Genomic DNA, 25086 nt, shown 5'->3' with positions numbered 1-25086 from the left:
TGGGGAGTATTAAGAGTTCATCTTGTATCAATGATTCATTAATTCATTAATTTAGCACATTTTTATTGAGTTTCTACCATATGCTAGGAACTGGAAATCTGATGGAGATCAAAGTAGATACTGTGATAGCCTTCAGAGTAAAAAGTCTAGCACAGAAGAGTGAAAATGAAATAATCCCACAAATGTGTAATTTAAAACACTGGCTCTGAATTGCCTAAAGGAAACCAAGACGGTTTTGGAATAGTGCATGCAGGTAGATCTCAGTCTCAAGAAACACTACGTTGAAGAAGTAAAATTTAAGAGGAAGTCTGAAGGAGGCAGGCTGAGGAAGATCAAAGAATAATGTTTCAAGTAGAAGGAACAAGGTAGGTTAAATACTATAGGTCATCCAGGTGGAGGTTTCCAGTAAGTAGATAGAAACATGTACCCAGAAACAAGGCCTCAGATAGAGAAGTTATCAGTCCATGGGGGCAGGTAAAACCATGGCAGAGAATGAGAACTTTGAGAAAGGGCTTGCAGGGTAAGGAAAGAATAAGACTGATACTCAACCTGTAGTATATCAATATTTAAAGTGCAAGCAGAGTAGGAGAGAAAGTGAGCTAAAAAAAAAAAAATGAAGAACCATCAAACATCTAAGAGAGATGAAGCCAAGAGAGAAGATATTTATGGCCATCAATACCCAATGAGTGGAAATGACTACTCTAGTTTATGTAATTCTCCTTCCCTCACCCTGTATAGAGCCCTTTGCCTGGTATTAACTGATTTTTTTAAATTGAAATATATTTTTAAACTATTTTCTTTATTTTAGAGAGAGAGGGAGTTAGTGGGAAGGGGCAGAGGAGGAGGGAGAAAGAATCTAAAGCAGATTCTACACTGAGAATGGAGCCTGACATGGGGGCCCAATCTCACAACCTTGAGATCATGACTTGAGCTGAAACCAAGAGATAGATGCCCAATGATTGAACCACCCAGGTGCCCATGGTATTCACTGATCTTTTGGATTGCCTTTTGCCAGGCTGAACCAGGTCCCTGCCTCTTTATTTTCAAGGAAAGCATGCACATAAAGAAAAATATTTTTTATATTGGTTCTAATATTCTCAAGGGACCTTGTTTTGGCATTTTCCCCTTTGCCTGTTAATCTGAAGAGTAATTGATAATTTTGGATCCATCAAGTCACTTTCCAGCATATTTTAAATGTAGTTACATTTCAAATTGTGTGTTTTGTGAAATAAGTCAGAATTTTGTGGCCATTTCTTCTCTTCTGGGAAGAAAAATCAAGACCCCAAAAGAAGGTTTTCTCACACTGTAATAATGGCATGCATTTGCACATGCATAAGAATGTTTGTTAGGCAGGGTTGCTGCAAGGCTCAAACTAACCTCTCAAAGAAAAATTATTACCCTTCTCTTTGCTTCCTTGCTTCTATGAGTTGGTCCTTCAAATTCTAACTCATCGTCTTCTGCATAAAGTTAACTTTATTATAGTTATAGTCCCCAACTCATTCCCTTCTATTTAACAATCATTTCCTAAGAACCTGATATGTACTGTGCACTATGCTAAGCATTATTGAACAATACATTGCCTTGATTAACTTCAAGCAATTTTGTGAGGTAGGTTTAAGACACTCATATTATAGAGGAGGAGGCTGGGTCTAAGAGATGCTATATGATTTGCCAGATCTGTTGAACTCTAACATCTTAAGCAAATAAAGATCATTTTATCACTCAGGATATGTGCAGTTATGTTGCAGTAACAAACAAATCCCATGTCTTGAAAACAAATGTTTGTTTCTCACTCACATGCTATGTGCATCCTGGGTCAGTTCCGTTTAATGTCCCCTTGCCACATGACCCAACCCTTCAATGATGTCTCAATCTTGAAATTTGTTGATTGTCAAGGTAGAGGGAAAGAACCCTGGATGGTTTTGTACCAACAATTCAATACTTTGGCATAGAAGTGATGGGCACTGCTTCAATTCACAACTCACTGGCCAGGGGTAGTCACTTGGCCCCACCTAACTACAAGCCATTCAGAAAATGCAAACTGACTCAGGACTTAGAAGGCAGAAGAGTATGGAGCTGCACAAGGGACCCCACAACGTTAGAGAAGTTCCAAGTATTCGATTTCTGCATCCACTTCAGTGCTTGCATTCTAGGTGGTAGCAGATAAAGATGTCAAAATTGTATTGCAAAATCAAAACCAAAATGAGATATCACTTTTAAACCTAGTAGGAGGGCTTTAATTAAAAAAAAAAAAGGCAGAAAGTAGTGTTGATGAGGATGCAGAGAAATTGGAGCCCTCATACATTGCTGGAGACAACATAAAATGGTATAGCCACTTTGGAGAACAGTCAGGCAGTTCCTGCAAGTGCTACACGTGGAGTTACCATATCACTTAGCAATTCTACTCTGTGTATATATACACAAGAGAAATGAAAATATATGTCCACGCAAAAGCGTCTATACTAATGTTTATAGCAGGATTATTCATCATTGCGAAAAGTGGAAATGATCCAGGAGTCCATCATCACCCAAAGAATGAATAAGCAAAGTGGTATATCTATATGATAGAATATTACTTAAAAAAATAAAGAACAAAACAAGGCAGGACTGATATAGGCTACTACTTGCACGAACCTTGCCAACACTATGCTAAATGAAAGAATCCAGTCACGAAAGATCACATATTGCATGAATCCATTTATATGAAATGTCAACAATAGGCAAGTCCATCGATATAGAAAGATAAGTGGTTGCCTAGGACTGAAGGAAGGAAATGCGGAGCTGTAGCAGGTGTCAGTACTCAGTGTCTGGCTATTAAGGACAATTGACAGTAAAATCATAATACTGTTCCTAGCTAGACTAGATCCATTAAGAATGGTAACATTGGGCATGAGGAACTTATCTCCTAAGCAAGCATCCTGTGGGCCCATGAAAGACTTTTATCAGGCAAAACTGGGTTTAAATGTGAGAAGGGAAGAAGGGAGCTGAGATATGTTTATTGTCATTGACCCAAAGAGGCAGATCTTGAAGGCAAAAAGTGACATTGAAAATCTTGCTATTCCTTCAAGCTATGATGAATTTATCATGTGTAGAAACTAATCTGTATTTGGGATTTTTAAAACTCCCCTTCTGAAAAAACTGTTATGAACTTGGAGCTATGTGATTTGAGCACCCCAGTTTTTTTAATGGCATACAGAAGTTTGGGTCTCAGAAATAATCTTCTGTGTGACTCACACACATTCCAAAGTGGACATAAAAGTATTTAATCGAGACATGAAACTGCCAATGACAAAAATGAACAAAAACAATCACTTTTCGAAACTTCTGTTCAAGTGATATGCATGTAACCTGGTTAAATACAGCACTAAGGGGTGCCTGGGTGGCTCAGTGGGTTAAAGCCTCTGTCTTCAGCTCAGGTCATGATCCCAGGATCCTGAGATCGAGACCCACATCAGGCTCTCTGCTCAGCAGGGATCCTGCTTCCTCCTCTCTCTCTGACTGCTTCTCTGCCTACTTGTGATCTCCGTCTGTCAAATAAATAAATAAAATCTTAAAAAAAAAAGGAAAAACAATACAGCACTAAGAATGTCTGAGAAGCTGCGAGCTATATTCATAATTCTGTCCAGGGTGAGACATGTTCCCTAAGCATACTTACCAATTTGAAATGGTCTTAAGACAATGCAACCAAAGTGTTAAATAACTGATATTTGCAGACAAAATTTTGTTTAAGAAAAGATGACCTTCTGGGGACAGAACCAACTGAGATAAAGAAGGAGACCCTGGCACAAAGCCCAGATCTCAAATCGTGGAGAAAAAAAAAATCAACTACACTTCCCTGTCTGGAACATTTAGAATTTTGACTTGAAACTGTAAAGAAGGTTCACTGGGGTGGGGGCCCATGGGTAAGGGCTTCCATCTCCACCCCCACCTTTTCAATGAAGGGCGACTCAAAATTCGGGGTAGTTCCCCAAGAGAACTTTGGCTAAATGAAATCTGATTTTAAAATACTTGGAAAGAAAAATTCTCTAGCTTCCTTCAACAAATTAAAAAGGATCTTGAGAAAGGCAAGGGCAAACAGGAAATACAACTCAAACAAGAAATTTTTGAGGACAATGGATCCCCCGAAGGGAAGTGGGATTAAGTCCTTCTGTAAAACAGATCATAGATAGAACCCCACCCCAACCTTCAACAGACAGGCAGCCATTAACAGAAGCGATAACCTCAGGAGGCCTGTAGGTGAAACCACGAGGCTCTCGGGTATGGGCCTACTTGAATCCAGATGCTAATTAAACATAGAGTATGAAAATCTCTTGCCATATCCCAAGCAAGCATCTAAGACATTTAAATTATTGCAAATCCTAAATTCTGAAACACATAGACTACCAGACTATTAAAAATAAATTACTTTCTTCTGGCTCCTTCTAGATCCAAGTAGGAATCTCAACATGTGACAGGGCTGTTTAGATTTGGGCAAAGTTATATCTCGTATTGGGAGATCTTATTATGCCCTATTCACCAGTTCTCTAGAAGAGAGTGACTGATTATTCCTTGTCTGTAATTAGAAGGGTTAAAATCCCTGCAAAATTTTGCACAATTGCATCAAAATATTCTATAGCTATAATTTGCTAAATCGTCATATTTGTTTTATATGTGGATTAACATTTTTGGAATACGTCCAAAAAATGTTGGGGGACTTGATTGAACAGGGATTTGGGGACATTTAAATGTAATATGATTACAGAATTACAAATGAAATGTGCTGTAATCCAAATGCACTAGTGTTTTCTGAGTCAGCTCTTGTAAAATTTAGACAACTCATAGAAATTATTCTACCTGAACTCTTGGGATTTTTGTAAGTGTCTCAAATTTCCCAGTATCAATTTGGTTGTATTCTCTAACATATTTAGTTGGTTTTTGAAAAGGTAGACTGGTACAACACTGAGATAAATAATTTCAGTATATTTTATATCAGTTATCTATTGCCATAATAATGCTACATGACAAACAAAAAATACCTCAGTAGCTTAAAGCATTAAGTGCTTATTGTTTACGCATCTGGAGTGGTTGGTAAAAGCGGATCTCCCATTCTTGGCTAGGCTTACTCACATGTGTGGATATCGCTCACTGTTGGTGGATCTTGGCTAGCTGTGGCTTGGGTAAATGGGGCAGCTCAGATGTGCTACGTGTATCTTTCATTCTCCTTGTTATGTTTCTTATGGCAGATGCAGAGATAAGGGAGAGAGCCGAAACACAGAAGGCTTTTGGAGAACTAGGCTCAAAACTGGTATGCTATTACCTTCACCACATCCTACTGGCTAACGCATGTCACAAGACCAACTCAGATACAAAAGATGAAACAATACCTTCTGCCTCTTTAGTGAGAGAAATTGCAAAGTCATGTGGTAAAGGGTGTGGACACAGGAGGGGAATGCAGGTGAAAAACTGGGACTCCTGACAGAATCATTCTGCTAAATATATATAAACACAAAGGCCTTTACAACTCATGAATCATTGAACACCTCATCAAAAACTAATGGTGTACTATATGTTGGCTAACTGAAGGTAATAAAAAATAAAAAAATAAAAAGTTGTACTTAATATTCAGGTCCCCATGATAAATAATAAATCATGGCACTATGACCCAAAACAACGAAAAGCCAAAGAGCTTTGGGAAAAACCTTAAAGGTTTGTAATTATCTGTATTGACACATTCTATGCTATTGCTGGCAAATTGGTAGTAATCTAGTTGAATTACTGGGTAGCCTGTGTCTCTGTATTCTTTGGCATTCTCTTGGAGGGATATTGGGATTTCTTTTTCTTTTTAGATAATTGGTGATGACAAGTATAGACAAGGGAGATCATTCAGACCAAGGGATGGTGAAGATTTTCTTTAAAGGGCCAGACAGTAAACATTTCATGTTTTGTGAGTCAGGTAGTCTCCATCACAACTATTGAACTCTGCCCTTTTAGTGCAAAAGCAGCCAGAGACCACATGTAAGCAGATGGGCTTGCCTGCATTCCAGTAAAGTTTTATTTAAAAAAAATCAGGCCATGGGGCGCCTGGGTGGCTCAGTGGGTTAAGCCGCTGCCTTCGGCTCAGGTCATGATCTCAGGGTCCTGGGATCGAGTCCCGCATCGGGCTCTCTGCTCAGCAGGGAGCCTGCTTCCCTCTCTCTCTCTCTCTCTGCCTGCCTCTCCATCTACTTGTGATTTCTCTCTGTCAAATAAATAAATAAAATCTTTAAAAAAAAAATCAGGCCATGAGCCAGATTTGGCTGATGGGCTGTAGTTTGCTGAGCCCTGATCTAGACTTTCATACTTCAGTGCCACTTCCATGATGCTTAAGCAAAAGAGAAAGAGAGAAAATCAAGACTTCTAAATTTGGAGCAACAACATAAGTCAAGAACATTGTCTGTGGTTGTAAACCATGGCAGGGTATATCAGAAGTTACTGAAAGGGATAAATAAGTGGGATGAATACATTCTTATGCTAGAGAAAGGTAAAAAGGATGCCTGAATACTTGTATTTTGGAGAAATAGTGCTCCTTCTGCCTTATGTCTGTGGTTTGAAGCTTCTGTGTCTTGTTGCTCTGCTTTGAGTTTCTTTGTGAAATAATACAATGTCATCTCTCTGGTCCCCAGGTGTCTATCTCTTTGGGCCAAGAGAACTGAGCATGAACTTGGAATATCTTGTTAAGGATATACTTTTTAAATATCTGGAGATGATGACCCTTCCAAGGGTCCCTCTAGGCATGCTATGACAAATTGAACACCAACAAGGAAGCAATGATTATGCTAAATTGGGATCAACTGAGACTGTGGATGGCCTTAGGTCCAGACTGACACTCACAAAAGGCAAACAATAAATACACACTCAAGAGAATATCCCTAGTGCCTACAAATTTGAGGTAATTATTTGTATCCAACTGTCAAAACAGGAAGAGGGTGGAGGACAAGTAATTCACGGGACAAAGTAATATGGACCACTTCTGTTTGTTATATGGATATAATACTTTCCTTTCTTCGGGTAGCTGGAAATCTTTTTATGCCTCTCATGTGAGCTACAAATTAGCATATTCCCATTAGTCATGTCATCTCTCCATGGAGGTCTCAAACATAAATCCAAAACTGAGTCATCAAATTCTCTCTCTCACACACATACATAAATATTTCTCTTTCAGAGTTTCAAATCTCTGTAAATGAGCCACCATCCACCCAACTGGGCTTGCCAAACTCCACGTTTGATTGATTGGAGTCTTGTGTACTTTTCCACTTATGTGTCTCTCAACTTTATCTTCTCCCCATATATATCACCAACCTAGTCAAGCCATGATTTTTTTTTTGTGACCCAGACCACTGTCATGGCTTCCTAACTGGTCCCCTCCATGAAATTTTGCTTTCTCCATTTTACAACTACATAAGCATAAATATGGTCACATTGGCATTGTTTAAAACCTTTTGATGCTTCCTCAATCCTTTATAACAAAGACCAGATGCCTAAACTTGGCTCATGAAGCCTCCCATGATGTAGCTGCAAGCCTGCCTGTTCTGCCTTGTCCCACTCTGTCCCTCCTTGCCCACTCTGTTCAGCCTTTTTGAGCTTCTGGAATACACCAATGCTTCTGTGCTTTCACACTTACTGTTCTCTCTCCACACCCATGTCTCCACATTCCTCTCTTCAACCTCCAACCCATTCCCCTGCTTCCCTCTTGTACTCTCCTTCCCTTTAGAGGATCTTTTCTCTCTTACCAATTTATATTACAGGACTCAAGAAGGTAGAGGCTGCTCCTCATTCACACACTGTTGTGTTTCTAGCACCCAGCGCCATATTTGGCACATAATAGATATTCAGTAAATAATTGCTGAATGGGCAAATTAATACTTTAATTATGTTGCTATGTGTGACTTTGGTAGGAGTTATCAAATTTCTTTCAGAGAGAAAAGATGCTCAACATCACTGATCTTCAGGGAAATACAAATCAAAATGACAATGAAATATCACCTCACACCTGTCAGAATGGCTAAAATCAACAACACAAGAAGCAAAAGGTGTTGGCAAGGATGTGGAGAAAGGGGGACCCTTGTGCCCTATTGGTGGGAATGCAAACTGGTGCAACCACTTTGGAGAGCAGTATGGAGATTCCTCAAAAAGTTAAAAATAAAAGCACCTTACAATCTAGCAATTGCACCACTAGAATACAAATAATACAAAAATACCAAATCAAAGGGATACACGCACCCCAATGTTTAGAGCAGCATTATCTATAGTGGCCAAATTATGGAAACAGCCCAAGTGTCCATCAGCAGATAAAGACGATGTGCTATATATACACAACTCCATATGATTTCACTCATATATGGAAATTAAGAAACAAAACAAAAGGAAAAAACAGAGGGGAGAAAATCAAGAAACAAGAGTCATAACTACAGAGAACAAACTGATGATCAGAGGGGTGGGGGTCGTGAGGATGGGTGAAACAGGGGGTGGGGAACAAAACAGTGCATTTGTCGTGATGAGCACTAGGTGATGTATGGAAGTGCTGAATCACTATATTGTATACCTGAAACAAATATTACACTCGGGGGCGCCTGGGTGGCTCAGTGGGTTAAGCCGCTGCCTTCGGCTCAGGTCATGATCTCAGGGTCCTGGGATCGAGTCCCGCATCGGGTTCTCTGCTCAGCAGGGAGCCTGCTTCCCTCTCTCTCTCTCTGCCTGCTTCTCCATCTACTTGTGATTTCTCTCTGTCAAATAAATAAATAAAAATCTTTAAAAAAAATATTACACTCGGTTAACAAACTGGAATTTAAATAAAAACTTTAAAAATTCCTTCAGAGAGATGTACAGAATGTGTAATTTGGGGAAAACTATAACTTTGGCTAGAGTTGTAATGTTACTAATGTCAGAATCCACAAGTCTCTGAATTAACTTTAGATCTCCATAAAGTCTCACATGAGGCCATGTGATAAATGGATGAATGAATGGTTTATTATTACAAATTCTGAAGTTTCTTAGTTCCAAATAAGCAATGATTCCATTTTTCTTTTTCTTTCTCTTTTTCTGACTAACTTTCTAACTCTGGAAGGTTGTATATATTTCATTTTTTTTTAAAGATTTATTTTTTATTTGGAAAGAGAGAGAGAGAGAGAGAGAGAGGGAGAGAGGGAGAGGGAGAATGAGAGGGGAAGGGGCTGAGGCAGAGGGAGAGGAAAAGAATCTCAAGCAGATGTCACTCTGATACAGGAGTCTGATGCGGGGCTTGATCCCATGACCTGAAGATCATGACCTGAGCCAAAATCAAGAGTCAGATGCTCAAACAACTGAGCCACCCAGACGCCCCAAGAAAGTTGTATATATTTCTCCTGATTTGGGACTATAAACAGTTATTTGCCCTAGGTTAAAAACTATATATTTTTTTCATTTAGAGTCTGATAGGATTTATGAAGATAGAGATTTTTTTTTAACTTCTTTGTGTCTTGTCAGAAATCACGGACTTTCTTTCATTATGTAAGTTGGCCTACCAGCATGTGGAAAATCAACTCTATATTAGCTACACACTGAAGTGGAATAATAAAGAAGAAAACACACACAACTAGTTTTCAGGAAGGCCACATTCGAGTCCTGTCGCTGGCACCTATACAGCGTATGTAGCAACATGGCAAACTTATGGAGCCAGGATCTCTAAAATGTAAATCTCATGAGAACAAAGATTTTGTCTCTTTATCAACATAGAACTGAGTACCTAGGAGAGCACATTGCACGGCAGATAGTTACTGCCCAATAACTATTTGTTTAAGGAATGAAAAATCAAGCTTTGGGTCACATACCTCTTTTTAGTTTTAAGTTGTTAAAAATTAAGGTGATATTAACAACGCTGGCAATTTCAGGAAATTATTGGGACAGGCCGAAATGTATCTTTGTAAAGATTTTAAATCTAGAGATAAGTGCACAAGTTTAAAATGTTGTTATCAACGCTGTGTGGCTTCCCTCTAATGCCTATAATCTGAATATCTAATTTTTCTGGATTATTTGCTTCATCACATATGGGGGTTTATGCTCTATCATTGCAGTGAGTGATTAGTGTTCTTTCATTCTAAGTGCATTATATGTTTGAAATAAAATATGAGATAACAGAGATTACAGGCAGGAACACTCAATTTGAAAACAGCTTGTGTTTAGGAAAAAAAAAATAATTTCGATTTAGTGGCAAATTCCAGGGAGCCTGATTTCACATGGAATAATTTCAAAGACAACAAAGACACAAGTATACAAAACTTTGCTATTTTAAAATATTCCATATCCATTATCTTATTTAATTTTTGCAGTAGCCCTCTTGTTTATAGATGGTATTATTTCTATTTCACAGATGAAGACAATGAGGCATAGAGAGAGTAAATAAATTGTCCAAATTCACACTCTGGTAAGTGATGGACCCTGCCCTTGAACCTGAATTCTTCTGCCCCCAAATGCTTTACCAATTACATTATATCACCGTGAAGAGTTTAGGTCAAAATCTGAAGTTGGAGGGTACATTCTCCAAGACTGCTTTCATTTCTGACACCAATTTTAAGTTTCAAGGGTTTTGCCAAAGAATCCTCAGTTTCAATAATTCACTAGAACTCACTGAAAGCTATTATACTCAGGGTTATAGTTTATTATAGGGAGAGGATATAGAGTAAAACTAGTCAAGGGAAGAAGTGTGTACAGCAGAATCCAGGAAGGTTCCAAAACAAAACTTCCATTGTTGTCTCACTGTGGAGTTAGGCTATGTTACCTTCCAGGTATCAATACATATGGAGTATTACCAACCAGCGATGCTAACTTGAGCCTCAGGTTTTTACCAAAGGTCCATTATGTAAGCATGATCCATCATTTGATTGTCCACACAGTTGATCTTAGTCTCTAGGCCAGCTGTCACCACATGACCCAAAGCCCACACCCTGTGTCACAATGTCAGTGTTTCAGGTATGGCCACTCCCCACCTCAAGACTATATGGGTGGCCGGTCCCCCACCCCAAATCACTTGTTAGACTATACAGTAGGACTCCAGGCACCCAGGCAAACAATGACATTCCTATCAGGCACAACATTACAAGAGCCTGGAGATTACCTCCCAGAAACAGGGCAAAGGGCAGACCTTCTCTTTGGGCAAGACCAAATTCTTTGCCTTACAACCATGTTGGGAAAGGAGTGTGACTAGAATATAAAGATGTATAAAATGAAGACAGCTGGCAAATGCATGTGTGTATACAAGCACATGTCGATGTGGCTTGTTAGAGTCAAAATTTGAATCTTGATTTGGTTTTGTGCTTACATTCTCCTCTGACCAGATCAGATGAATTGGGAAATGTGAGAAGTACTAGAGGAAAATGATTATATCATTGCCATGGTTCAGACAGAGCCTTCGGAGCTTAGAAGAAGAGGTACAACTGTGGGAAGTGATGAGAGCATAAAGCCCATTGTCTGAGAAGGAAAGTCTGCTTGGTTTATGGGTTTTTCTTTTTAGGAGCTCTTAGTTGTTTTCAGGTTTAAAAAATTGATATCCATTATGAGACCAGCAACAGTCAACTCCTGGGGCTTTTTGCTAAAATTAGTTTTGATACCTTAAAGAATATTGATGACATTTTAGAGTAGAACAGCCTAACAGATCCAAAATAAAAGCTTTCTAAAAAAGACTTTATCCGTTAGCTTTATCAAGAGGCCAAAAAAGAAATAAAAATGAGTTCTGCTATTAGACCTAAAGGCTCCAGTCATTTCTATTTATACAACTGCTCAGCTTTATCTAGCATAAAATAAAATAGAAGGAAGAAGTACTATATATCTGAGTGAGCTGGGTGGTGCATACTAATTCCTTTTGGCTTATAATTTACTTTTCTTTGGTGCAATTTTTAACCATTGAGGTAGATGATGATTATCACTGGTGTCTGGAAGCCCCAAGCTATTCATTCTAATGCCCTCTTCCTAATCCTCGCCCCTCAGAAACCCCCTTTTTAGCCCCCTAAAAATCTAAGATCTGTTTCTCGGATTTCTCTGGGAAGGAGACAAGTCTGTGATTACTAGAGTGAATTAGTTCAAGTGTTACTCTTCTTCCCAAGAGCATTTGCTGTTAAGAGAATATCATGGGGTTGAAGTTTTCTAATTGTGTTTCCTATACTGAGTTCCTTAGCTAGGATAGGCAAAGTTCTGCTGTAGAAACAAACCTTCAAATTTCAGTGCGTTGACACAGTAAAGGTAGGTACCTCATTTAGGGCATAGATTCCTGTGGGTTGGGGGCTTCTCTTGCTTGTCTTCCAAATGCTGACTCAGGGACTAGTGGCTTTTATTTTGCAACTCTGACATCTTGGAGTCCTTTGCTTCTAGCTGTATGGACCAAAGAGTGAGAAAGGAGGGAACAGGTAACCTGCTCTTAGTTTCCTGGGATTGGATGTGAAACAACACTTCTCTTCAAGCTGCACTGGTCAGGATTAGTCACAGAGAAGCAGGACAGCAGGAATACATAGAAAGCAAAATGAATATGTTTGGGGGATAAAGGGAATTTCAGGAACCTACAAATCGTACTAACAGAGAGTTACCCACTCTACAAATAGATGAGCTCAAGTTTACATCAAGAGCTCAGCAGGGATGCCTGGGTGGCTCAGTCAGTTAAGCAACAGATGCTTGGTTTTTGGCTCAGGTCATGATCTTAGAGTCGTGAAATCGAGCCCTGCGTGGGGCTCTGCACTCAGTGCAGGGTCTGCTTCAGATGCTCTCTCCTTCCTCACTCCTACTCCCCACTACCCGCTGTGCACTTGCTCTTTCTGAAATAAATATACAAATAAGTCTTAAAAAAAAAAAGTTAAAAAAAAAGTTCAGCAAAACTTTACTGTGACTCTAACGTGAGCCGAGAATTGTGCTAGGTTGTGGGCATGCACGCGCGTACGCACACATACACGCATGCACACACGCAATGCAGTTATTACCTTCAAGAACATCGCAGTTGAGTGAGGGAGGCTGACAGGTAAACCCCTAACTACAGTGTGGTATGACATTTTCAGTAACAGACACGTGTACCAGGAACATTTGTACAACATGTAACTCTTCAAGATTGCAGCGTGAAGGTGAAAATTAAGGAGGGCTTTCCAGAGGAAGTAACTTTTGGGAAGGTGTTGAAGGAATTTTGCAGGCAGAGAAAGAGGAATAATAGACCTCAGAGGAAGAGCTAAGAATGGCAAAATAAGCAAGAGCAACTGAGAATGTGGAGAGTTGAAGAAGCTAGGGGGGAATGCAGCAGGTTAATTCCCAGGTTTGTTGCGGGGGGCAGTAGGAGAGGAGGCTAGAGAGCTGAGCTGGGTCACGCTGACATGCTTAGAGTCCTGTGGGCAAAGGAAAGCACAGTAGTGTTCTTGGCAGGGAGACAATTTGTTTCTAAGCTACTCCCGAAAGCTTAAAACATTCCTAATCTTTATTGAGCTTTCACTGTGAGCTACACACAGAGTGGAGCATTTTGTGGACATGACCTCATTTCATCCTCTCAGAAGCTTTATGAGGTCTAATTATCATCCCCATTTCCAGACGAGGCAACTTGGGGAACAGAACAGGCCAATAGTTTTCCCAGGGTCATACAGCTAGTAGATGATGAAACCAGGAATAAAACCCAGGCGATATGAGGCTGGAGTCAGATCCTTTTATCTAGACCATAGTTGTCCAACAGAAATGGATTCTGAATTATATTTATGTTATATTATATGTAAATATATGAACTGTAGATTAAGAAAATTTATATTTTCTAGTAGCCACATGAAAAAAGCAAAAAAAAAAGGTGAAATTAATTTTAAGAATTTTTCATTTAACCCAATAGAGCCAAAATATTATTATTTCAACCTGTTGTCGATATAAAACATTGCTCATTCATTATCTCATGTCCCTTTTTCATACAAGGTCTCTGAAATCTGGAATTTGACACTTGCAGCACATCTCCATTCAGACTAACTATATTCCTAAATACACGTCCCATGTGGCAATTGGCGGCTGTATTGGATGCTGTTCACCTTGAAGGATTATTTCTGTGGTTTTATTCTCTGAAGTATTTATTTAACTTTGAGGCACAACAATTTAGCTACAGGGTACTAAGGAGTCATACAACTAAATGTCTGTGGTTGGCTTGTAATCACACACATATTTTACACAAACACACACAACACGGCTCACTTTCAGATGATTTTCTCCTCTCATAACTCCTTCTAAAGTCCTCCTTTCTTCCACATGGCAGGACTTGGTAATTCCACGTCAAACCTTACATGAGCACATCTGGCACTGAGAGGCGTCACAGTTCACTGTACGGACTATAAATGACAGACGGACTATTCACATGCCACATGCACGGTCTGTCCAGTATCTAGGAAATTTTCTCTTCCAAGTTTGATTTCCTCAGAGTGATGGTAGGTGTTCTATATGCCCAACATGTTTTGAATGCCAATGCGGACATTCTAGCAATTCCAGTTAGGGTCAGCTGGTTGCACTCGTGGGAGGAACATCAAACATGGATAATTGAGTTTCCCAAAGAGGGGATGACCTCACTGTTTGCCCTTCACAAATACACATGCTCTCTTAGTCTGTTTAACTAAACTCCTGCCTAAATATGTCTTGTGGGAAGGAAGAGTTTATATAGAGCCGTCGAGTAGTCTCTCTCAAGGCCGCTGGCTGCGGAAGACCTCTTTGTGCCCATTATATACCTTTACTGAAACCTATCCATCTGCCACCCTCACGCTAACCAAGATAACTCAGCCTGGATTTTGAAGTGTACAACACACATGATAACTCTGTCTGTGGGGAAATAGGTCGTGGGGGTTTATATTAATGCCAATGGAGTAAATTTTATCCCTTTCAAAACCTACAATTTAATAAACTTTTTGGAGTTTCTATGACTAAAGGATTATCCAGGATATTGGGAGATGATGATCTACAGTAAGCCTCAGTTTCTAAATCTATAAAATGGAGGTAATGATAGAACCTGCCTTTTAGAGTTGTTGGCAGAATTAAAGTGTGAAATATAGAAAGCACTTAGTTCAGCAGCTGGCAAAAAAAAAAAAAAAAGCGGTTGAAAATATTCTCTCTCATTGTCTTTGTTTTTTTTTTTTTTTCTTTCTATGGTTATCATCTTCTTGTGGAAAGGCAGACACATAAATACACATAATGAAAACCACAGGGCAGCCAATGTTGGTTGTGGTGTAAATCAATACAGGGAGGGTAAAAGAACGATTCATTCTGATTAGGGTTAGATGTTTTAGTGGCGGTGGTAGCATCTGCCCAGAGATTTGAAGCATGAGAAGGGAGAGAGAGAAAAGAAGGAAAATTTTGCAAAACTACAGACAGTGGAAGTGTAGCCCATAGCTCAGGAATATGAACAGAAGGACCAGAGTATCAGGCTGTTGGATTTGGCTGGGAGAATAATCTGATTCTTAGTAAGAATAAAGGACTGAGAAATTTGAGACTTTTTCAATAAATGCACAGCCATTCCTCATTTGTGAGATGGGCAATCACAATACAATGTGTGTTTTCTAGAAAGATAACACTGAAAGCATTGTAGAAAACAAAATTAAGATGGAGACCATCTGGGCGGCATCAAGACATGGCTGATATTTAAGATGGGTCTTGAAAAGTTAAACTTCTTATTTTTAAAGATTGTATTTATTTATTTGACAGAGAGAGAGACAGAGACACACAGAGAGAACAGCAGGGGGAACAGCAGAGGGAGAAGGAGTAGCAGGCTCCCCACTGAGCAGGGAGCCTGAAGTGGGGCTCGATCCCAGGACCCTGGGATCATGACCCAAGCCGAATGCAGATGCTTAACCGACTGAGCCACCCAGGTGCCCCTTCTTCCCGGTTTTATAAGTGAGAAAACTGACACTCAGGGATTTTAAGTGAACAGGTCATACAACAGTCTGTGATAGAGTCAAAATCAGAATCCACATATTCTAACTCTAATACAATTGGTTAAAAAATCCTTCATCCTGAGGTGCCTGGGTGGCTTAGCTGCTTAAGCGACTGAGCTTTTTTTTTTTTTTTTTTTTAGAGAGAGAGACAGAACAAAAGCTGGGGAAGGGTCAGAGAGAGAGGGAGAAGCAGACACTTTGCTGAGCAGGGAGCCTGATGTGGGGCTCAATCCCAGGACCCTGGGATCACGACCTGAGCTGAAGGCAGACACTCAATTGACTGAGCCACCCAGAGGCCCCAAAAGGTTAAACTTGCTGAGTTGACTTTCAGGCCTCACTCACTATTAGTACAAAGACATTCTCAATAATCAGAAACTCTGTGAGTGATTTTTTTTTTCTTACCCTGTATACTCTCAAGGCTTGAAAGATTATAAAATAGATTTGGAGAGTCCTTCCAGTCCTAGTTAAAACAATAAACAAATTGAAGATCTCTCATTTTTGGTACCTAGTATAATCATAAACATGCTGCCTTAATCATAAGAAAAAAGCATGGGAAACTTAAACACTACCTATGTCCCAGCCAAGTACAATTATATCAGAATCTCTGGGTATAAAACCCACTGATTTCTCTCAGGTGCTGGATACAAATGTGGATATTCAATAACCAATGACTTATGACAATCTATACATAGTATTGCACACAGATTATAATTGGTTCAAATCTTCCCTTCCCTAAAAGCAATTGTAGATAAGTAACTTATCAAGAAAAAGCTCACAATTCCAATGTCTCTCCACATGGACTTCTTTCTCTTCCATGATGATAATGAGAGATCACCAAAAGCAAAGGAATATCAGCCTAGTGTACTGCTTCTAAAATATTCTACCAAAGTACCCATTGTGGCAAAAAAAAAAAAACCCCCCAAACAAACCCCCCAAAACTTCCCTCCAAAACAAAACAAAACAAAAACAAAAACAAAAAAACTACTCGCAGAGGACTAGCAGGCTTCTTATTTTTTTGAACTAAGCCTTTGGTGAATATTACATTTGCACAATATATTTACATAAACACATACATATTAAATGGTATCTGGGAGTCCTTTCATACTAAAAACATACAACATGGACATTTTTTTAAGATTTTATTTATTTATTTGACAGAGAGAGAGATCACAAGTAGGCAGAGGCAGGCAGAGATCAGGGGGAGGAAGGCTCCCTGCTGAACAGAGAGCCCGATGCGGGGCTCGATCCCAGGACCCTGGGATCATGACCTGAGCTGAAGGCAGAGGCTTTAACCCACTGAGCCACCCAGGTGCCATTTTGTATGATCTTATAAAAGACTGGAAATCGGAGAGTTGATTAAAGAGTTGAAACAGGACAACCCTGGACACCTGCGTGGCTCAGTGGGTTAAGCATCTGCCTTCAGCTCAGGTCATGATCCCAGGGTCCTGGGATCTGAGCCCCGCATCGGGCTCTCTGCTCAGCAGGGAGCCTGCTTCCCCCGCCTCTCTCTGCCTGCCTCTCTGCCTACTTGTGACCTCTGTCTGTCAAATAAATAAACAAAATCTTTGGAAAAAAAAAAAAAAGAAACAGGACAACCCATGAATGAGAGGTGTGTGTGTGTGCATATTGTTTTGTTTATTAATTCTTTGGGAATCCATTATATAGAGATGTAAATTTATTCAAAGTTTGGATATCTTACTTCTCGTAGATCACCTTTAAAGCTTACATCGTTTTTTTTTTAAGCATAGTTGACACATGATGCTATGTTAGCTTCAGGTATACACCATAGCACCTCTATATGTTAACACATGTGTTATGTATAACACAACACCTCTATATGTTATGCTGTTCTCACCACAAAAATCTTACATTTTTATTTATTTACTGATTAGTTGCTTTTTCAAAGATGTAGTGAACAATTTCCCTACATTGTGTTTGGATCATGTATTTCTGCATGCAAGCTATTCTCAAATACAGTGGCTCAGAACGGCAAATCCGTAGGTTGACAATGTGCAGTTGCACTTGCCCTAATGAGAGACCATGGCTGGTGGCTGTGCTTGGATGGCTGGGCCTCTCTCTTCACATGGTCTTTCATGTCAGCTTCTCCAAGATGGTCCCAGGGTTCTGGGAGGGCAAAACCCAATGCACATGCATGGCCTCTACTTGAATTGCATTTGTTGATGTTCTACTGACCAAAGCAAGGCCCATGGCCAAGTCCAGAGTCCAATTGGGAGAGGATCACCCAGGGCAAGACTTTTGGGAGGCATGATTCATTATTTAATAATTAAGCACAATTCCTTCTCCATTTGACAAAAGTGGGAGACAACCCTGATTTAAGGAATGCTATGAAGACATTCTCTCTAAAAAAAAATATCCCTTTAAGATGTTTGCAAATGACATATCAGATAAAGGGCTAGTATCCAAGATCTATAAAGAACTTATCAAACTCAACACCCAAAGAACAAATAATTCAATCAAGAAATGGGCAGAGGACATGAATAGACATTTCTCCAAAGAAGACATCCAAATGGCCAACAGACACATGAAAAAGTGCTCAACATCACTCAGCATCAGGGAAATACAAATCAAAACCCCAGTGAGACACCACCTCACACCAGTCAGAATGGCTAAAATGAACAAGTCAGGAAATGACGGATGTTGGTGAGGATGGGGAGAAAGGGGAACCCTCTTACACTGTTGGTGGGAATGCAAGCTGGTGTAGCCACTCTGGAAAACAGCATGGAAGTCCCTCAAAAAGTTGAAAATAGAGCTACCCTATGACTCAGCAATCACACTACCGGGTATTTACCCTGAATATACAAATGTGGTGATCCAAGGGAACATACGAACTCCAATGTTTACAGCAGCAATGTCAACAATAGCCAAACTATGGAAAGAGCCTAGATTTTCATCAACAGATGAATAGATAAAGAAGATGTGGTTTATATATACAATGGAATACTATGCAGCCATGAAAAGAAATGAAATCTTGCCATTTGCAATGACATGGATGGAACTAGAGGGTATTATATTGAACGAAATAAGTCAATCAGAGAAAGACAATTATCATATGATCTCTCTGATATGAGGAATTTGAGGCAGGCCAGGGGGGGTCATGGGGGTAGGGAGGGAAAAAATGAAACAAGATGGGATTGGGAGGGAGGCAAACCATAAGAGACTCTTAATCTCACAAAACGAACTGAGGGCTGCTGGGGGGAGGGGCGGTATGGAGAGGGGGGTGGGGTTATGGACGTTGGGGAAGGTATGTGCTGTGGTGAGTGTTGTGAAGTGTGTAAGCCTGATGATTCACAGACCTGTACCCCTGAAACAAATAATACATTATATGTTAATAAGAAAATATCTCCCTTTAGATACATGCACCCTGATGTTTATAGCACCATTATCAACAATAACCAAATTATGGAAAGAAACCAAATGTCCACTGACTGATAAATGGATAAAGAAGATGTGGTGTATGTATGTCTGTATGTACACACTCACACACAGGAATATTACTCAGTCATAAAAAAGAATGAAGTCTTGTCATTTGCAGTAACGTGGAGCTAGAGAGTATAATGCTGAGCGAAATAAGTCAGAAAAAGACAACTATCATATTATTTCACTCCTATGTGGAATTTAAGAAACAAAACAAATGAACATGGGGGAAGAAAAAGGGAGGCAAACCAAGAAACAGACTCTTAAGTACAGAGAACAAACTGCTGGTGACCGGAGGGGAGGGGTAGGGCGTGAGACAGGTGATGGGGATTAAGCATGGCGCTTGCTGTGATGAGCGCAGGGTGTTGTGTGCAAGTGTTGAATCACTACATTGTACACCTGAAACTAATAGGACACTGCATGTTAACTAACCGGAATTTAAATAAAAACTTAAAAAAAAAAAAGCCTCCCTTTATTGTGTTACCAGAGAAACCATCGTCAGAGTGTCATCGCATTTGGATTCAGGCAGGGGTTCTCTACCAGGGCTCATTTCAGAACAACTGTGGCATTTTCTCAAAAGACAGGTACCCGGCTCCCCACCACGGCAACCGGATCAAATCACTCCATGGTCGATTTTGATGTACCCACGTCCTGGTTAAGGCTGAGTGAGTTATGAATCCCGTTTTCAGTAACGACCAATTAACTCATGGGAGACCAAAGCAAAAGGGAAAGGCCAGTTCCTGTGGGGCAAGGCCAGCTCCTCGGGGTGGGGGCTGCATGGGGGAGGTGACTCACCGAGGTGACAGATGCCCCCTTCTCGGGTCCTGCAGAAGGAGGGGGGGTCCCTGCTGTGGGATGTGGGAATCGTCGTCAACGCTAGTTTTGTTCTCCAGTCTCTCAGTCCAAACGGAGAGTTTCATTTTAATATTTTGTCACCAAAAAATGCAAATGACTAATCCTTAGGAAGTTAGAAATCCCTTTAGACTGTCTTTCAGGTAAGTAGCTCCAGGTGAACAAAAACTGTTACTTGCTGATGGGCTTCGGGCTCACTCTTGTTGAAGATAGCTATGATCCTAGACTGGCACATAATTTATTAATTCATTTAAAGGCTATCAAGAAGGGAGTCAAACATACTGATGAGATACTCGGTGGTGGTTAGGAAAAAGTAAGAACACAGTTAACACCAAACTTAATTATGATCTTAATTTATGCCGGTTGGTCTTTGAAAGTTGAATAAAGCAATTAATTATGAGTCTTCTTCTAGGGTTTCTCTTGTCAACCCAGACCGCTGAGGTTCTGGAGCAGCCCGTGGGTCTGCTGGTCTCCCTCGGCCAGCGGTGCATTCAGTACATACACTCGGGCCGCGCAGGGGAGAGAACTAGCTGGCTCTTCAAACCACCTTATGTCCTCTTCTGCAGCTGGCAAAGGTCAGGAGAAAAAGAGCAGGACTCCTTGTGACTTTCCAGGTCTCAAGTTGAGAAAGTAATTTACGCAAACCACCTCCTCTTTTCTTCCAAGAAGCTGACACTGGCATGCATAATTGTTATAAACGCTGACTTCAATCACATGCTTAAGATCATCCATTAACCATTCAAACAGGCACCTGGCCCCTTTTGAAACCCGGTCTATTTTTAAAGGGCTACACCCCCTTTTTATTTTTGGACACTGCCTTTGAAACTCATTTAAAAATAACTGTTTCCAGAGGAGCAGGTAAAGGCATTGTTGAATGCACTGGGTGATGCAATTGAAGAGAGGAAAAGCCCAGGGCTTTTTACACTTGTACAACTCAGTCATCACGGAGATCACGTCGATGCCTGTTGAGCAGAAAAACAGCACTGATTTGACTCAGAAGACTGGACCTATCATTCTGGCTCTATCAGCAATTATATGTCATTTCACCATGGGAGGGGGATTTGTGTTTGTGTGGGAAAAATCAAGTGGTGGCCTCCTAGTTCATTCTGCAAGTGATTACCGGGGCTAATAGTTGACCATTATGAGTACAGTGTAGTCGTGTCGACACTGATTTAATTCAGGGTCCTGTTTGAGGTCACCCAGCTTTTGATAACCTTCTCATCAGTGTTTGGGATCTAAATTTATTTTAAGAAAATGCTACACAGGGGCGCCTGGGTGGCTCAGTGGGTTAAGCCTCTGCCTTTGGCTCAGGTCATGGTCTCGGCGTCCTGGGATCGAGCCCCGCGTCGGGCTCTCTGCTCAGCGGGGAGCCTGCTTCCCTCTCTCTCTCTGCCTGCCTCTCTGCCTACTTGTGATCTCTGTCAAGTAAATAAATAAAATCTTAAAAAGGAAAAGAAAATGCTACACAAATGTTTAAAAAAAATGAGATTGAGGACTGTTCTTATGTAGCAGGAATTTTATACTCAATGCATTAGTAATTTGTGGACTTTTGTTCTTGAAACTAATCTGTGAACCTCTGTGGGATTATATATTCTCCAGAGGCTTTCTTATAAATTAACATGATTTGGACAGTTGGGAACCTACATATTGATTCATGACCAGACCTGGTAAGTTAGCGAATTTTTTATAGCTATATTCTCTGAGGGAACTACAACCCTTTTACTATCCACCAAAGCATTCTACACGCAGGAGTTTGGAACAGACACTGAAAAGACGCCATTTGAAAACTGTTCTGAGACCGGGCACCTCAAACTTTAACATGCACAAACCACCTGGGAATCTTGTTAAAATGCAACTTCTGAGTCAGTAGGTCTGCGATGGGACCCGAGATCGTGCATTTATAGCAAGTTCCCAGCTGAAGCCAATGCTGCTGGTCCACAGACAGCCGTCTGAGCCGCGAGGCACTGAGGAAGGGACTGAGTAAAATGTGTGTGGATTTCGTGGCAGCTGTGTGAGTTTGCCCCTTACCGAGACAGATAGGCTGTACACCACTTCCAGAACACACTACCTGAGCTAACAGGAGAAGGGTCTCTTTCCAAATGGCACATCAATAGAACGGCATGTTTCAACTTTAAATATTCATGACTTGTCTTCCTCTTGTTTCTTTCAAGCATTTTGACATTTACTTAAGTAATTACTGTCAGTTTCAAATGGCGGCCCATATTTTTGTCCTTTGTAAATCCTCCTATGTTATTATTCATGCCTTTGTTCCGTTTCCACTCTTGGAAGCTGCCTTTATCGGGTTTGCCAGGTGGATTCTGTTCATATCCGGAATTAATCTCCATGGCCCATCAGAGTGTAGCCAACTTCATTTAATCAAGAAGAACCAGGGAGGGAGACAGTGACTGGGAGGAGAGATTGGAAACCTGATGACCACGGCCGCTTCTCCTGATCAGACAAAATGTAAAAGCCACTTTCTGCTCATGTCTTCTTAGAACCAGCAATGCCAGAATCTTAATGTGTTTTGCTAAATCCGTTGCAAAGAGTTATCTTCCAGACATACAGTTTGACATGTTAGCTTCATGCGGTCTTTGTTTCCCGAGATTATCTATATCACAAAATATTCCAGAACCGACAAATTGTCTTCCTTTCTATGAGTCCATTTGAGAACTGAGTGGTGGGAGACACTTAGAGGGAAAGGGAGGTGATATGTGCTACTAATTGTGCTAAAATCTCTAAATGTATTATTAATCCTCTAAGCCTATTTAGTGTATTTAGCACATAGCCAGTTATGCATGAATCTCATATGAATGGCTGATTTTTTTTATTAAAGGAAAAAGTCATTTTCTGATTAAGAGGCGCTTCCTCTTTTAATGAAAAGACTTTTGGTTCTGCTATACAGAAATAAATCATCAAAGCTCCCTCAGTAATGACCGTAAATATTTTGTACTTGTGCACTTTTAAAATAAAAGTTGAAGTCATTTTAAAGTCGATCAATTAGTCTTTGCCAAGGTTAAGTACATTTGGGTATTAGCATGCTATTGCATAATACAGTGAGCTGGCAGAACAGAAAGTAATCAGCCAAGTTTAAAAATGTTCACAGATCCTTTCTTTTCTGGCGACCTTGAGGCAGGCAATTAACAAATGCTTTACATTTTAATTTTGCAGGTAAAGAAATCCAGAAGGGGTTAACTAAATCCAAGACCTGAGTGAGTCTGACGGTTAGTGGAGAAGCTACTGTTTTATGGTCCCCGCAGCAGCTGAATTTTGGGGAAAATTACAGTGGAAAAAAATGACCTCTTGATCATTCTTCTTCACCACGGATGATATACATTGCTTTTGCTTCTGGCAGGCATTATGCCTCCTTCTTTTCCCCAAGAGACAAAAGAGCAAGCCTCATAGGCAGCTTTTATGTAACTCACTACTGTGGAGTCTAAGTACCACATGCAGTAAGCTGTAAAGTGCCTTCCACTACATTGTCAGTGGCAGAATCTCTCTCTCTCTCTCTCTCTCACACACACACACACACCCTCTGCAATCAGAACTTTCCTTTGCAATCGTCAAGGTTGTGTGTGCATGACGTCCGTGAGTGTGCCGGTTTGGGAGAGAGGGTTCTCTGTGGGGTGTGCTGACGTCTTGCTCTGAAATTTCTTCAGCGTTGATGCCCCGACTCCTCCCTCTGGGACTGTGAATCCATCCTGGCACACATCTGCAGGGGCAAAAGCCGGCTCCCAATTTCGTTGACTTGGGTGCAGCCACTTTTGGCAGCCTGTGGGCCACTGGAGGTGAGGTCTGCCACCTGCGTGTTTGTGAACATCACCGAGCAGGGACAGAACACAGGGCTACGGCTCAAGCTGCCCTTGGCTGGGCTCATTTCCATGCTGCTTTGACAGTTCATCTTTTGAGTCCTCCTTTCCATGTAACCTCTCAGGTCTTGCCATGGCTGAAACTGAATATGTTTACCTTATTTAATGTGATGGATGCTATTAACAGTTGCTTCTATATGGTTCATCTTCTTTCCCCTTAACTCAGATGCCGAGGTGAGATGTTTTATTTTCATTTGCTAGTGATCTAACCCTTGAGATTTGGCACTGCCAGTTGGTCAAGTGATCAATGATCTGTAAAGCATAACAATTTACTAAGTAAGCTTGCTATTTACATGGCCTTTAATGCACTACTGCCAAGGATCGGAGGTGTGGAGCAAGGAGGTATTAGATTAGCTCTTTGCTCTGTGATGCCTCTTTTGTGGTGAGCATACTATTACTGGAGAAAATCATATTGGAAAAAAAAAGATCTCTTTAAAATTATTCCCTAATATTGATTCAGATGCCAGTGAATGATATCTGATATTAGGAAGAAAACTCATGGGGCGCCTGGGTGGCTCAGTCAGATAAGCATCTGACTCCATCTCAGCTCAGGTCTTGATCTCAGGATCCTGAGATCAAGCCCTGTGTTGGGCTTCACACTGGGCATGGAGTCTACTTTAAAAAAGAAAAAAGAAAACTCATTAATTCTATGATCTTTTCCATCAGAGACTGGGAGTTTTATAAAATGAGGCCTGACATGGGAATAATAAACCGAAATGTCTGTTCCATAAATGGAATAATGCCTTGTGGTCCATAGGACACCCTTGAAGTGACACTGGTGGTGTCACTTCAAAATCAGATGATTCAAATTACAATCAAAATTGTCATTTATTTTCTTATGAACTTTCCCCCTACTTATAAGGCATGAAAATAGTGTCCTATGTTTTCTTCATTGCTCTACTTTTATATTTTTATCTACACTCCATCTAAGTTAATTTTTGTGTATGGTGTGGGGTAGTGGGCAAGATTAATTGCTTTTTCCATTTGAATATCTAAATAATCTAGGCCCATTTATTAAAAAGATC

The 25086-nt window shown here is 40.4% G+C and overlaps 1 long non-coding RNA gene across 1 annotated transcript in view; it reads right to left on the bottom strand.

Annotated features, from left to right (window-relative positions):
* Window positions 1-20432, bottom strand: part of LOC309856207 — a 162701-nt gene extending 142269 nt beyond the window's left edge. The window contains exon 1 of the long non-coding RNA XR_014307096.1: window positions 20139-20432. This is a non-coding gene — a long non-coding RNA (uncharacterized lncRNA). The remainder of the gene's footprint in view (window positions 1-20138) is intronic.
* Window positions 20433-25086: the final 4654 nt, after the last annotated feature.

The sequence above is a fragment of the Mustela nivalis genome (assembly GCF_964662115.1).
Source record: "Mustela nivalis genome assembly, chromosome: X".
NCBI classification, from domain to species: domain Eukaryota; kingdom Metazoa; phylum Chordata; class Mammalia; order Carnivora; family Mustelidae; genus Mustela; species Mustela nivalis.
Note: the sequence above shows the minus strand (reverse complement) of the source record. Positions and strands in the feature narration are given on the sequence as shown.